We start from the raw sequence: 12,981 nt of genomic DNA on the forward strand, positions 1-12,981 counted from the left end.
TACACCCCAAGCAGCTGGGGTGAGGCAGCTGTGCTGAGGAACATGGTTCCACACCAGACTTGGCAGTTAGTAACAGCTGGACTTGATGATCTTACAGGTCTCTTCCAAATGAAATTCTATGCTTCTGTGATCCCAGCAGCACCACAGGACTGAGCACCACTTGGATGGAGGGATGGACAAGCTGCCCCATCCCTCCCTGCACAGCTGAGGATGTATTTCAGTTCAGTCACCTGGAGGTTCACCACCTCATTCTCTGTGTCCATCACTTTTTAGGCTTCTCAAAAGTTTTACCTTCATTTGTTATCTCTGAGATGTCAGCAGACGAAATCCCAGCCCTGGGAATGTCACAGGGCTGGTGTGGGAGCTGGTTTGTCCCGGTGCCAGGGCAGGTGCTTTCCCCCCTTAGCAACACAGCACCAAGGAAACCAGCAACATCAAATCAGCAGCTGCAAGAAGCACACAATGTTTTCAGTCTGATGCAAAGGATTTTGTTGTTTGGTTTTTTTTTTTTTCTTTTCCCCCCATCTTCCTTCCCCTTTGGAAATCCTAGGTAAAAACAAGGACTTGGCCAATGAATTAGAATAGAATAGAATAGAATAGAATAGAATAGAATAGAATAGAATAGAATAGAATAGAATAGAATAGAATAGAATAGAATAGAATAGAATAGATAGGATAGGATAGGATAGGATAGGATAGGATAGATAGGATAGAATAGAATAGAATAGAATAGAATAGAATAGAATAGAATAGAATAGAATAGAATAGAATAGAATAGAATAGAATAGAATAGAATAGAATAGAATAGAATAGAATAGAATAGAATAGAATAGAATAGAATCAAGAAGGCTGGAAGAGACCTCAAAGATCGAGTCTAACCTGTCACCCTAAACCTCATGACTATCTAAACCATGGCACCAAGTGCCACGTCCAAAATTGATCAGTGTGTGGCCTCTCTGCCTTTGGGGATTTTGGCAGCAGTTCTGTCCTCCTGAAGCCCAGCTGATTGGAAGGACTCTCTGACTGAGATGCTACATTACTCTGGACTCAGAAAATCCACACTGATCTTTCAGCAGGATATCCCATGGGTTTGGCTGCCATGTGGATTAAATACAATCAAATAAATTAGTAAATAAATAAACCTCCCAGATTTTCCCTTTCAGCTCTGGGCACTTCCTCAGTCCAGTCTGCTTTTACGCCAGGGAGGAGATTTGGGAGTTGTGAGGTTGCAAAACTGAGCAATGGTTTGATCTGCAAATGCACACTGAAGCCCCTGTGAACTCCTGGAAGTTTACAACACAGCTTTCTGTGCCAGGTTGAAGAGCTGCTGGTGGAGGAGAAGGATTGGAGCTGATTGCAAAACATTTCCCACTGCTGTACATATGCAGAGATTATGAAGAGATGGCATCTCAGCAAGCATTGTCATGCTTGTAGTATTTCCCATTTACTCAGTAGGAATAACAAGTACCAGTGGGAGGGGCTGTGTGAATATTCCCCTCTATCTTCATCTCCATTGGGGCTCCCCAGGGTTTCTATCCCCAGCTGTTGCTCACCTTGGCCAGGACTGCTGTTGGATCACACCCCTTCTGCTTCCCCAGCAACACAGAATTACAGCTTCAAGACCTTGCAGCAAAGCTGGCCTCTTCTCTAAGCTTGGGGCCAACATGATGGGCCAGAACTGTGGGATGGTGTTGGATGTTGGGTTGGGAGTCACCAGGATGCATTGGATGAAGCCAGCCCTGTGAGACTCTTCTTGAGAAAGGTATAGAATGATCATTTTAGTGTCCCACAGTCTCTGGAGCCTCCCTATTCCCAGCCAGCCCCTGCTGTGACAAATGGCACAAGGGAGGAAGGCAGTGTAGCCCTTTGCTCCCCTCAGAAGCCTGCTGTCCCTAGAGCCATGGGGTGCATGTGCTGATGCAGAGCTGGCCCCACCAAACCCATCAGAGACAGCATGGCACTGGGGTCAAGGTCAGCAGCAGTGAGCCTGATCCCTGGGATGTTCAGAATCATAGAACCATAGAATTGTTTCAGTTGGAAAAGACCTCTAAGGTCATCAAGTTTATTCATCAGCCTAACACCACTGTGGCCATGAAACCCTGTCCCCAAGTGCCATGGCCACAGGTTTCTGAACACCTCCAGGGTGTGGTGACTCCACCACCTCCTCAGGCAGCCTTTTCCAATGCCTGGCCCCTCTTGCAGTAAAAAACATTCTTCCTAATATCCAGTTTAAACCTCCCCTATCTACATCCTCCCACTCCTGCCCTAAAGTCCACTCCAGACACCTTCACTGTGCTGGATTCCTCCCAGATCACAGCACAACCAACTTTGGCCTCTACCCCCTGTGCATCAGCATCTAAAATCCACCCACCACACAACTCCCAAAGCACTCAGCCCTGTGCTGCAATTTACACTTCAGGTCAGATGAAAAAAAAAAAAAAACAAAACAAAACCAAATCATCCCTAGAGCACAGCCACCTTCATTAATCCCCCACACACACCCCCCAAAAAATGAAGAAGCTTTTTTTTTTTTTTTTGCCTCTGCCTCCTCTCCTCTCCCCTCCCTCTGCACGGGTGTGCAAGCGAGACAAGAAAGCAAGGCTGGGGCTTCTCTAGTCATCTCCAGTTCATTCCCTGCTCCAGACAGCTAATGAGAGGTGCGTGGGCGAGTGTCTCCTGCACGGTGTCAGCTCTGCTCTCACATGCGCGGCCGTGTGCCGGAGCACGGCAGGGTGCGGGCGGGCGGCTGCCGGCAGCGCTCGCAGCCGGCTGGGGGCTGCGTGGCCCTGCTCTCCCTGCCCTTCGAAGTTCAGTCAATCCATTTCCCCCTTTATTAGGCTTTTCCATGCTGGAATCGCAGTGCAGAAGGGGAGGTGTGGGCGAGCATGTGTGTGTGTGTCTTCCTTGAGCTGACAGAGGAGTGAACTTGGTAGGATTCAAGCTTTAACCCTCATGTTCCCTTCCCAGATCTCAACCAATATAGAATCACAGAGGTATAGAATCATAGAGTCCTGGAGTCATAGAATCACAGAATCACGGCATCAAAATCTTAGAATCATAAAAATCACAGTCATGGAATTCTAGAATCATAAAATCACAGACATGGAATCCTAGAATCATAAAATCACAGACATGGAATCATAGAGTCCTGGAATCATAGAATCACAGAATCTTAGAATCATGGAATCACAGAGTCATGGAATCCTGGAATCTCAGAATCATAGAAACAAAGAGCCACGGAATCATGGAACCCTGGAATCATAGAACCATAGAGTCATAGAATGATTCAATGCATTGGGCTGGGACTTTCAAACATGCTCTCGATCCTTTGTCCATCCCTTCCACAAAAGGACTCTGAAAGGAGCAGCAGTGAAAAGCTTTTTGAGTGCTTAAGCACCAGTTGTCCCAGGGGGGGAGCAAGTTATGGACTCTCAGGAATCTGTATCCAATGCTGATGGAAGCTGCACCTTGTTTCCTGCTGCTTTGCTCCCCCCTAAAAGCTTTTTCTCAGCACTTCTTCCTCTGGGCAGGCTGGAGAGCATAGGTCTGTGCCACATGAAATGAGCTGGGCAGGTCTCAAACCTTCCCATCACAGACATGCAGTGGGAACAAGCACCCACCAAGGACCTCAGAGAGGAGGTGATGGAACTCTAATAAAGATGAATTTATCCTATCAGGGACAGGAGGAGAGGGACGTCTTTAACCCACTGGAAAAATAGAAACCTGGTCCCGCAGAAGAGGGAAAAAAACAAAAGCCAAACCCTTGGGCTGCTTATTTCTAGACATATTTAAATTAATCTTGGGCCCTGATTTCTGGAGACAAGTGGGTAGTTGCTTAGGGCTCATTGGTGTTTTTCTGCCATCAGGATTTTGTTTTGATTTTCAAGCTGGAAGTTCAGCGTCTGCAGAATACAACATTTCCATAAGAAAATTTAGACTTTTACACTGGTTTTGGTTTGGGTTTTTGGTTTTCATTTTTTTTTCAAAGTTCCATCAGAAAAATCAAACAAAGAGAATTTCCACAGGGTCAAGTTAAAGCTGAACCAAAACCAGTGTTTGTTTCATTTTGTTTTTCTTTTTAGCCAAACAATCAATTGCTGCTTGGAAATCTCATGGACATCCTTGAGGTCTTTTCCAACCTTATTGATTCTGTGATTCTGTGATTTGCCAGTCTCCAGGACTGTCAGCTCATGCATTGGACCAGCAATGTGCACAGCCATCAAGAGTGTGACCAGGAAGGGTAGGGAAGTGACTGTCCCCCTCTGCTCAGCACTGGTGAGGCCACACAGAATCACAGAATCAACCAGGTTGGAGGAGACCTCCAAGATCATCAAGACATACCTCAAATACTGGGTTCAGCTTTGGGCACTGCAGTGTAAGAGAGACTTTGAGGTGCTGGAGTGTGTTCAGAGAAGAGCACTGAAGGTGGTGAAGGGTCTTGGAGAACAGGGCTGGTGAGGAGCAGCTGGGGATGTGCAGCCTGGAGAAGAGGATGCTGAGGGAAGACCTCATTGCTCTCTACAGCACCCTGAAAGGAGGCTGGAGTGAGGTGGAGGTTGGTCTCTTCTCCCAGGTAACTAGCAATAGGAGAAGAGGAAATGGCCTCAAGTTGCATCAGGGGAGGTTTAGATTGGACATGAAGTAAAAATTTCTTCCTGGAATGAGTGGTCAGGCACTGGAACAGACTGCTCAGGGAGGTGGTGGAATCATCATCCCTGGAGGTGTTCAAAGCTTGTGCAGCCATGGCACTTCAGGCCATGGTTTAGGGGGCATGGTAGTGTTAGGTTGGTGGTTGGACTCAATGATCTTAGAGGTCTTTACCAACCTTCATGATTCTATGATGCTGTGGTTCTAAGATCCCTCTCAGCCCTTGGTATTCACCTGAGTATAAACTTCTCTGGATCCAACTAGCAGCTATATCTTCCCCAAGCAGGTTCTACACTAAAAGCAAGAATTAAAATGTTATACTCTAGTGCCTACCAAGAGGACACCCAGCAAAAAAAAAAAACAAAAATCCGCTTAGAGAAACCTCCAGTGAATGCTTCAGCTAAAAATAAACTCATTTCCTGCAGTTAAACCTCATACCTGCTGCCGGAAACCTGAATCATGCTGCCAGCAAGATAGCAATCTCAAAACACAAACAGCACCTTTGGCTTCTGAAAATGATTTGGATATCAGTGGGTGGATCCTAACAGATTGCACAAACTGGCCTGGAAGGGCTGCAGAGGAAAGCTAAGTGGCCAAGGCAGTGCACAGCAGTCGTGGTTGGGTTATGCAGCTGGGGGCAGTCCATGGGTTCCCACAGAGCCATGCTGATGTCTTTTGCCTTAAGAACACTTTTAGCTTCAGGCAGTGTGAAAAGGAACCCCAGTCCGTGGTGTTAAGGGTGCTACTCACCATCAGGAGTCTGGTGGAGCTGAGACATTAGGTGGTGCTTCTCTTGGAGAGCAATGGATTTCTCTGGCCCTTTTCTTGTGTCTCTGGTGGGCTTCTTACAGCAATGAAATCAGCTCCTTACAGAATCAGCTGGAAAATGAGAATGTGACATTTGTTATGAGGCAGGGGACCAGATCCCAAGTTCAGCTGCTCTCTTCCCTTCCCTCACTCTGTAGTCATACCACACAAAAGCAATCAAGTTCCCTTGCCAAGATTTGTTCACTTTATCCTCCTGAGCCTGATCTTGTAACCCAGTGTGCATGTACTTAGGACATCCTAGTTTGAGTGCTGGAGTGTGGGGCCCTGCACAGCTCCTCAAGGGGGACAGGCAGGGCCATTGTCCTCAGGCAGCTGGTGGGAAGGAAAGATGAAGGATGTGGTTCCAACCCCACTCTCCTTTATAGATTTCTTCACCTTGGGCACCAGATGGGTTTAGTGACCAGGTGATTCTTCACCTGTGTGGTGCCCTTAACACAGCATCCCAGCATGGTAGAGGTGGGAAGGGACCTCTGGAGATCATCCAGTCCAACCCTCTAATAAAGCAGGACACCCCCAGCAGCTTGCCCAGGGTCACACTGGCCAGGTGGGTTTGGAATCTCTTCAGAGAAGGAGACTCCACAACCTCTCTGGGTACCAAGGAAGTTTTTTTCTTATGTTTAGGTGGAAGTTCCTGTGCTCTAGTTTGTGCTTGTTGCCCCTTGTCCCACCTTATGCTCCCTTAGATGCACTGAGTGTCTTCAGAAGACCACAGAGATGTTCATCTGCAGTTCCTCCTGGCCTTTATCCCTGGCTTGGCAAGGACAGTGTCTGCCACAGCCTCTTGCCATCTAATTTCTATTCTGCTCAGGTCAAGGCATTATTAATCACCATGAAGTCTTGAACTACTTTTGAAACCTTGGTAACTTCCTCCTCTCTCTCACATGGCCACAGTGAAAGTGTTTTATTACTGAAACACAAGCAGCAGAATATTCCCAGTGTTGGGCATAACAACTTTGTGTCACCAGTTGTGGACAAACACAGCTCACATGGTCATGAACTTACCCACCTCCATCAGAAAACTTGACCAGCATCTTGGCCTCCTCATGGCATGTGAAGGACACCTCAGAGTCTTCTTGTTCCCATGGGTAGAAACACTCATTTAATGTCTAGCCTACATGACAAGCCCACGCTCTCCCCTCTATACAAAATTCTTTTCCCTTCTTGCCACTCCATTCCAACATCTGCCATTGGGAGTTCCTGTGCCTCCTCCTCAGGGCTCCTTGTGGTAGGGAAGGTGTTTTTTTATCACCTCCCTGCTCTCAGACCTTCTGTGTGTCACTTCATCCTGAAGTTCTCCAGATCCCAGGACTGCACCCAGCCTCCAGCAGTGATCCCCCAACTCCCTCATACCGTGAAAACAACTTGGCAGCTGAAACCTTTGAGGAACACTTCTGCCTTGTTTCAACCTCAGCTTGTTTATAAACTGTGCATATTGCTTTGGTCTTGGGGAGTGATTCCTGTCCCCTTGTTCTGAGAGAGCTGCAGTGTGTGTTTAAACAGGACATGAGGTGTAGCCCTCAGAGACAGCCAAATCAATGGTGAAAGGGAAATAAAGAGGCCAGAGTGCTGAGTTTGAAGGATTCCCTTTGAGGCAGCTCCACCTCACCACTTGGCAGGCAGTGGGGTTCTCAGTGAAACTGATTACAAGGCAAGTGGGATTCAAGAAGTGCAATGTCAAAACTTTGAGCATGGCTTGTGCAGGTCAAGACAATCCAGCTGAAAACCAGCAGGTGTTGTACAGCAGGTCCAGTCCCTCCCAGCAGGACCAACATGACAGCAATGGGCATGTTCTGCCCAGCCAGCCTCACTACTGGGCTCTCCCCAGGAGCATCACTCTGTGCTGCATGCCAGCAGTCACCCAGCCTGCTGCTCAGTCTCCTTCGTCTTACCCCACAGCATGAACACTGTGGCTGGAGCTGAGCTGCAGGTGGAGGTTTTCTCCTCTTTGATTACACTGTCACAGGTATGGGACAACTGCAAGAGGGTGGGCAGAAAGGCTCTGCAATCCTGCAGCCTCTTCCAGTGCTCTTATCAGAGAATCACAGAACCGATCACAGAACCGATCACAGAATCAATCACAGAACCAATCACAGCATCACAGAATCAGTCACAGAACTGATCACAGAATCAATCACAGACTCAATCACAGAATCACAGAACCAATCACAGAACTGATCACAGAACCGATCACAGAATTGATCACAGAATCAATCACAGAATCAATCAGAGAATCAATCAGAGAATCACAGAATCAATCACAGAACCAATCACAGAATCAATCACAGACTCGATCACAGAATCACAGAACCAATCACAGAACCGATCACAGAACCGATCACAGAATTGATTACAGAATCAATCACAGACTCAATCACAGAATCAATCACAGAATCACAGAACCAATCACAGAATCAATCACAGAATCACAGAATCAATCACAGAATCACAGAATCAGTCACAGACTCAATCACACAATCAATCACAGAACCAATCACATCACAGAACTGATCACAGAACTGATCAGAGAATCAATCACAGAATCAATCACAGAATCACAGAATCAATCACAAACCCATCACAGAATCAATCACAGCAGGTTAGAGGCTGGAAGGGACCTCAAAAGCTCATCCAGTCCAAGCCCCTGCCAGAGCAGGGTCACCTAGAGCAGGTCACACAGGATTGCATCCAGGTAGGTTTTGATTACCTCCAGCTCTTTCTTCCAGCTCTTCCCTGTGCTCTTTTCCCAGCAGCTGGGATGCACTGGGCCATATTTACTCTGGGATAACTCATGGGAATTTCCTCAGGGACATGCACACAGGCCCAGTGGCAGCTACCCAAACCTGAGGATCACACCCAGGTCATCTGCTCAGGCAGCTGCTTCTCAGCCCATGGCTACAGAGGGCACTTGCTGTTACTCCCAGCTTTCTTTCACAGGTAACTGGGCGTTTGTTGAACCTCTCTTTGCCATGGCAGCCTCTGATGGAGCTTTGTGAAGCATTAATTAACAGCAATCTTGCCTCCACTTGAGCTCGAAGAGAGCAGCTCCTGAAGTGTTCCCACAGCCATATGCTGCTTTTGCAGCCTGGGGAAAGGTGCTTGCCTGCTCCCCTTCCTAGGCTGCAGCCTACTTGTGCTGACCTTGCTAGATCAAGGGACTTTGCTGGTGCCTTTTCTCACGTTCCCCAGCTGGAAGAGCTCTTTTCATGTCTTACAGCAGGTTTCTGTGCTAGTGCTGTTTTGTCAGTTGGCTTCGCAAGGAAACAAGGCTTACGTGGTTATCCTGCCTTTGTGCCTGAGACAGAAAGAGATTTGGTCTCCTTCTAATCACTTTTAAACCTGTTGGGTGGCTGCACCCAAACTGGGCAGCAAGGTCAGAGATAGCATCTACTGTAGATGTGATTTTCATGTGAACAGGCTGCACTGAGAGGGAGGTCAGGGCATTTGTGGTCTTGTGGAGAAAGAGCCTGAACCATGGAGAGCTTAACCCCACTGCAGACAGCAGAGAACACACACAAAAGGGCTCAAGAAAGAGCCTGAACCATGGAGACCTTAACCCCACTGCAGACAGCAGAATCTTAGAATCACAGAATCAAGAATCAAGAATCAAGAAGGTTGGAAGAGACCTCAAGGATCATCGAGTCCAACCTGTCACCCTAAACCTCATGACTATCTAAACCATGGCACCAAGTGCCACGTCCAATCCCCTCTTGAACACCTCCAGGGATGGTGACTCCACCACCTCCCTGGGCAGCACATTCCAATGGCCAACCACTCTCTCTGTGAAGAACTTTCTCCTCACCTCCAGCCTAAACCTCCCCTGGTGCAGCTTGAGGCTGTGTCCTCTTGTTCTGGTGCTGGTTGCCTGGGAGAAGAGACCAACCCCCTCCTGGCTACAACCTCCCTTCAGGTAGTTGTAGACAGCAATGAGGTCTCCCCTGAGCCTCCTCTTCTCCAGGCTAAACACCCCCAGCTCCCTCAGCCTCTCCTCATAGGGCTTGTGCTCAAGGCCTCTCATCAGCCTCCTTGCCCTTCTCTGGACATGCTCCAGCAATTCAACATCTTTCCTAAACTGAGGGGCCCAGAACTGGACACAGTACTCCAGGTGTGGCCTAACCAGTGCTGTGTACAGGGGTACAATGACCTCCCTGCTCCTGCTGGCCACACTATGCCTGATGCAGGCCAGGATGCCATTGGCTCTCTTGGCCACCTGGGCACACTGCTGGCTCATGTTCAGCTGCTGTCAACCAGTACCCCCAGGTCCCTTTCCACCTGGCTGCTCTCCAGCCACTCTGACCCCAGCCTGTAGCTCTGCATGGGGTTGTTGTGGCCAAAGTGCAGCCCCTGGCACTTGGACTTGTTGAATGCCATCATGTTGGACTCTGCCCATCTGTCCAGCCTGTCAAGGTCCCTCTGCAGAGCCCTTCTACCTTCTAACAGATCAACACCTGCTCCCAGCTTGGTGTCATCTGCACATTTACTGATGATGGACTCAGTCCCCTCATCCAGATCATCAATAAAGATATTGAACAGGATGGGGCCCAGCACTGATCCCTGGGGGACACCACTAGTGACAGGCTGCCAGCTGGATGTGGCACCATTCACCATCACTCTCTGGGCTCTGCCCTCCAGCCAGTTCCTAACCCAGCAGAGTGCTGCTGTCCAAGCCACAGGCTGCCAGCTTGGCCAGGAGTTTGCTGTGGGGGACAGTGTCAAAGGCCTTGCTGAAGTCCAGATAGACTACATCCACAGCCTTTCCCACGTCCACCAGGCTGGTCACCTGATCATAGAAGGAGATCAGGTTGGTGAGGCAGGACCTGCCCTTCCTAAATCCATGTTGGCTGGGCCTGATTCCTTGGCCATCCTTCAGGTGCGCAGTGATTGCCCCCCAAGACAATCTGCTCCATGATTTTCCCTGGCACTGAGGTCAGGCTGACAGGCCTGTAGTTCCCAGGTTCTTCTGTCCATCCCTTCTTGTGGATGGGTGTCACATTGGCCAGTTTCCAGGCTTCTGGGACCTCTCCAGTGAGCCAGGACTGGTGGAAAATGATGGACAGAGGCTTGGCCAGCTCATCTGCCAGCTCTTTCAGCACCCTAGGATGAATCCCATCAGGTCCCATGGACTTGTGAATATCCAAGTGACTCAACAAGTCTCGAACTAATTCCACATGGATTTCAGGAGTACAACACTGCTCCTTGACCCCATCAACCAGTTCAGGAGGCCAGTTATCCTGAAGTCCTCCTGCCTTACTGTTGAAAATGGAGGCAAAGAAGGTATTTAGAGTCTCAGCCTTCTCCTCATCCTTAGTTACAATGCTACCCTCCACGTCCAATAAAGAGTGGAGGCTCCTCTTGCCCCTCTTTTTAGCATTAATATATTTATAAAAATGCTTTTTGTTGTCTTTCACAGAAGCGGCCAGTTTAATTTCTAACTGTGCTTTTGCCTCTCTAATTTTTCTTCTACATGATCTAACAACATCCTTAAACATATCACTAGTTGCCTGCCCCCCTTTCCAAAGGCGATAAACCCTCTTTTTTTCCCTTAAATCCTTCAGGAGCTCCTTGCTCATCCAGGCCGGTCGTCTTCCCCGCCGGCTCGTCTTACGGCATGTGGGAACTGCCAGTTCCTGTGCCTTTAGGAGCTCCTGTTTGAAGTAGGTCCAACCATCCTGGACCCCTTTCTTCTTAAGGGCTGTTACCCAGGGAACTTTCTGAGTAAGTTGCCTGAACAACCTGAAGTTTGCCCTCTGAAAGTCCAAAGTGAGGGTTCTGTTACTGCTCCTCCCTATTTCCCTGCATATTGAAAACTCCACTATCTCATGGTCGCTGCACCCTAGACAGCCTCCAACCATCACATCTCCCACCAGCCCTTCTCTATTTGAGAACAGCAGATGAAGCAGAGCCTTGCCCCTGGTAGGTTCACCTAAGAGCTGCATCAGGAAGTTGTCATCCATGCACTCTAGGAAACTTCTGGACTGTCTCCTCTCTGCTGAATTAAGTTCCCAGCAGATGTCTGGTAGGTTTGCCACACAAAAGCACTCAAGAAAGAGCCTGAACCATGGAGAGCTTAACCCCACTGCAGACAGCAGAGAACACACACAAAATGATTCCACTGCACAAGAGAGACCAATTTCCCTGTCAACATTGTGTGAAAGAGCTGATCACAGAACCATAGAACTGCTGAGGTTGGAAGAGACCCTTGGGATCATCAAGTCCAGCTGCTCACCCAGAGCTCACAGTCCCACCACTGCTGCTAAGCTACTACCATTAAACCACATCCCTCAGCACCATATCCAGGTGTCTTTTAAACATGGCCAGGGATGGTGACTCTACTGCTTCCCTGGGCAGCCTGTTCCAGGGCTTGAGAACCCTTTCTGTGAGGAGAATTTTCCTAATATCCAGCCTGAAGTCCCTTTCCTTGAGCCCCTTTCCTCTTGTCCTGTCACTTGTTGCATGTGAGAAGAGACTGGCCCCAGCCTGGCTCAGCCTCCTTTGAGTTAGCTGTTAGAGGGTGATGAGGTCTCCCCTCAGCCTCCTTTCCTCCAGACCAAACAATCCCAATTCCCTCAGTCATTCCTTATCAGACCTGATGCCATTCACCAGCCAGGATCTGCCTCTGGGAATCTCAATTGCAGAGCCAGGTTTTCACTTTCTAACTCCACTGGAAGTCTGAGTCCAAAATTGCCTCAGGCCCCTACAATTCAAGAATTAGAGCTTCCCAAATAATTCCTCTTTGCTACCCTCCTGACACCACTGCTGTGGCTCTGGGGAGCACCTGACAATTAATTTTTAATGAGCTTGCAAAAAAAAAAAAGAATTTCTCAATTGAAGGATCTTCCCAGCCTGCTATGTGCTCTCTTTTGCTGGGTTGCAGCTTTGATGTTCATGGGGGAAGGCTGCTGGGACGTGAGGGCAGCAGACAGTTCAGTTCAGTTGTGGTGGAAAAGGAAATGAAGAGACAGATCCAGAGAAAGAGGCAAAAAGGAGGATTCCTGCTCCTGAGTGGGAAGTTGCAGCAGAAGGCTTGCAGCGTGAGGAGACTTCTGTCCTTGCTGATTTATTCTTGAGCTTCCAGGCTGTTTTGTTTAGCTTCTGTTCCAATCCACACTGAGCTTGGATTAAATTGATTTCCTTTCTTTCTCTTTCTGAGATGGGAAAGGCTCAGGGCACTGCTGGCCTTATGCAGTGAGCAGCAGCTCCGCTGAGCGCTTTGCTTGCCCGGCACACCCCACAGAGTCCAACAAATTCTCTCCAAGGCTGTGCTAATGCTTTCTGCCTAAGAGGGGGTTAGGATGGTCTGTCTCAAACTTCTCAGCCCTGCTCCTGCCCTGCTAAGTCTCCCCTGGGTCCTGGCCTTTGCCTGAAGGGATCAGTCAGTGTCAGGTTCAGCCCTGCTGTCCTGCAGCAGCCCTGCCTCCTGTTCTTTAGTCACTGTGGCCAAAATGTTTACTTCCAACAACACTTCTGGAGCTCTGGTGCAAACCCAAGGGCTGGGTTTGTGGCCTGACA

The sequence above is a fragment of the Indicator indicator genome, chromosome 22 (assembly GCF_027791375.1).
Source record: "Indicator indicator isolate 239-I01 chromosome 22, UM_Iind_1.1, whole genome shotgun sequence".
NCBI classification, from domain to species: domain Eukaryota; kingdom Metazoa; phylum Chordata; class Aves; order Piciformes; family Indicatoridae; genus Indicator; species Indicator indicator.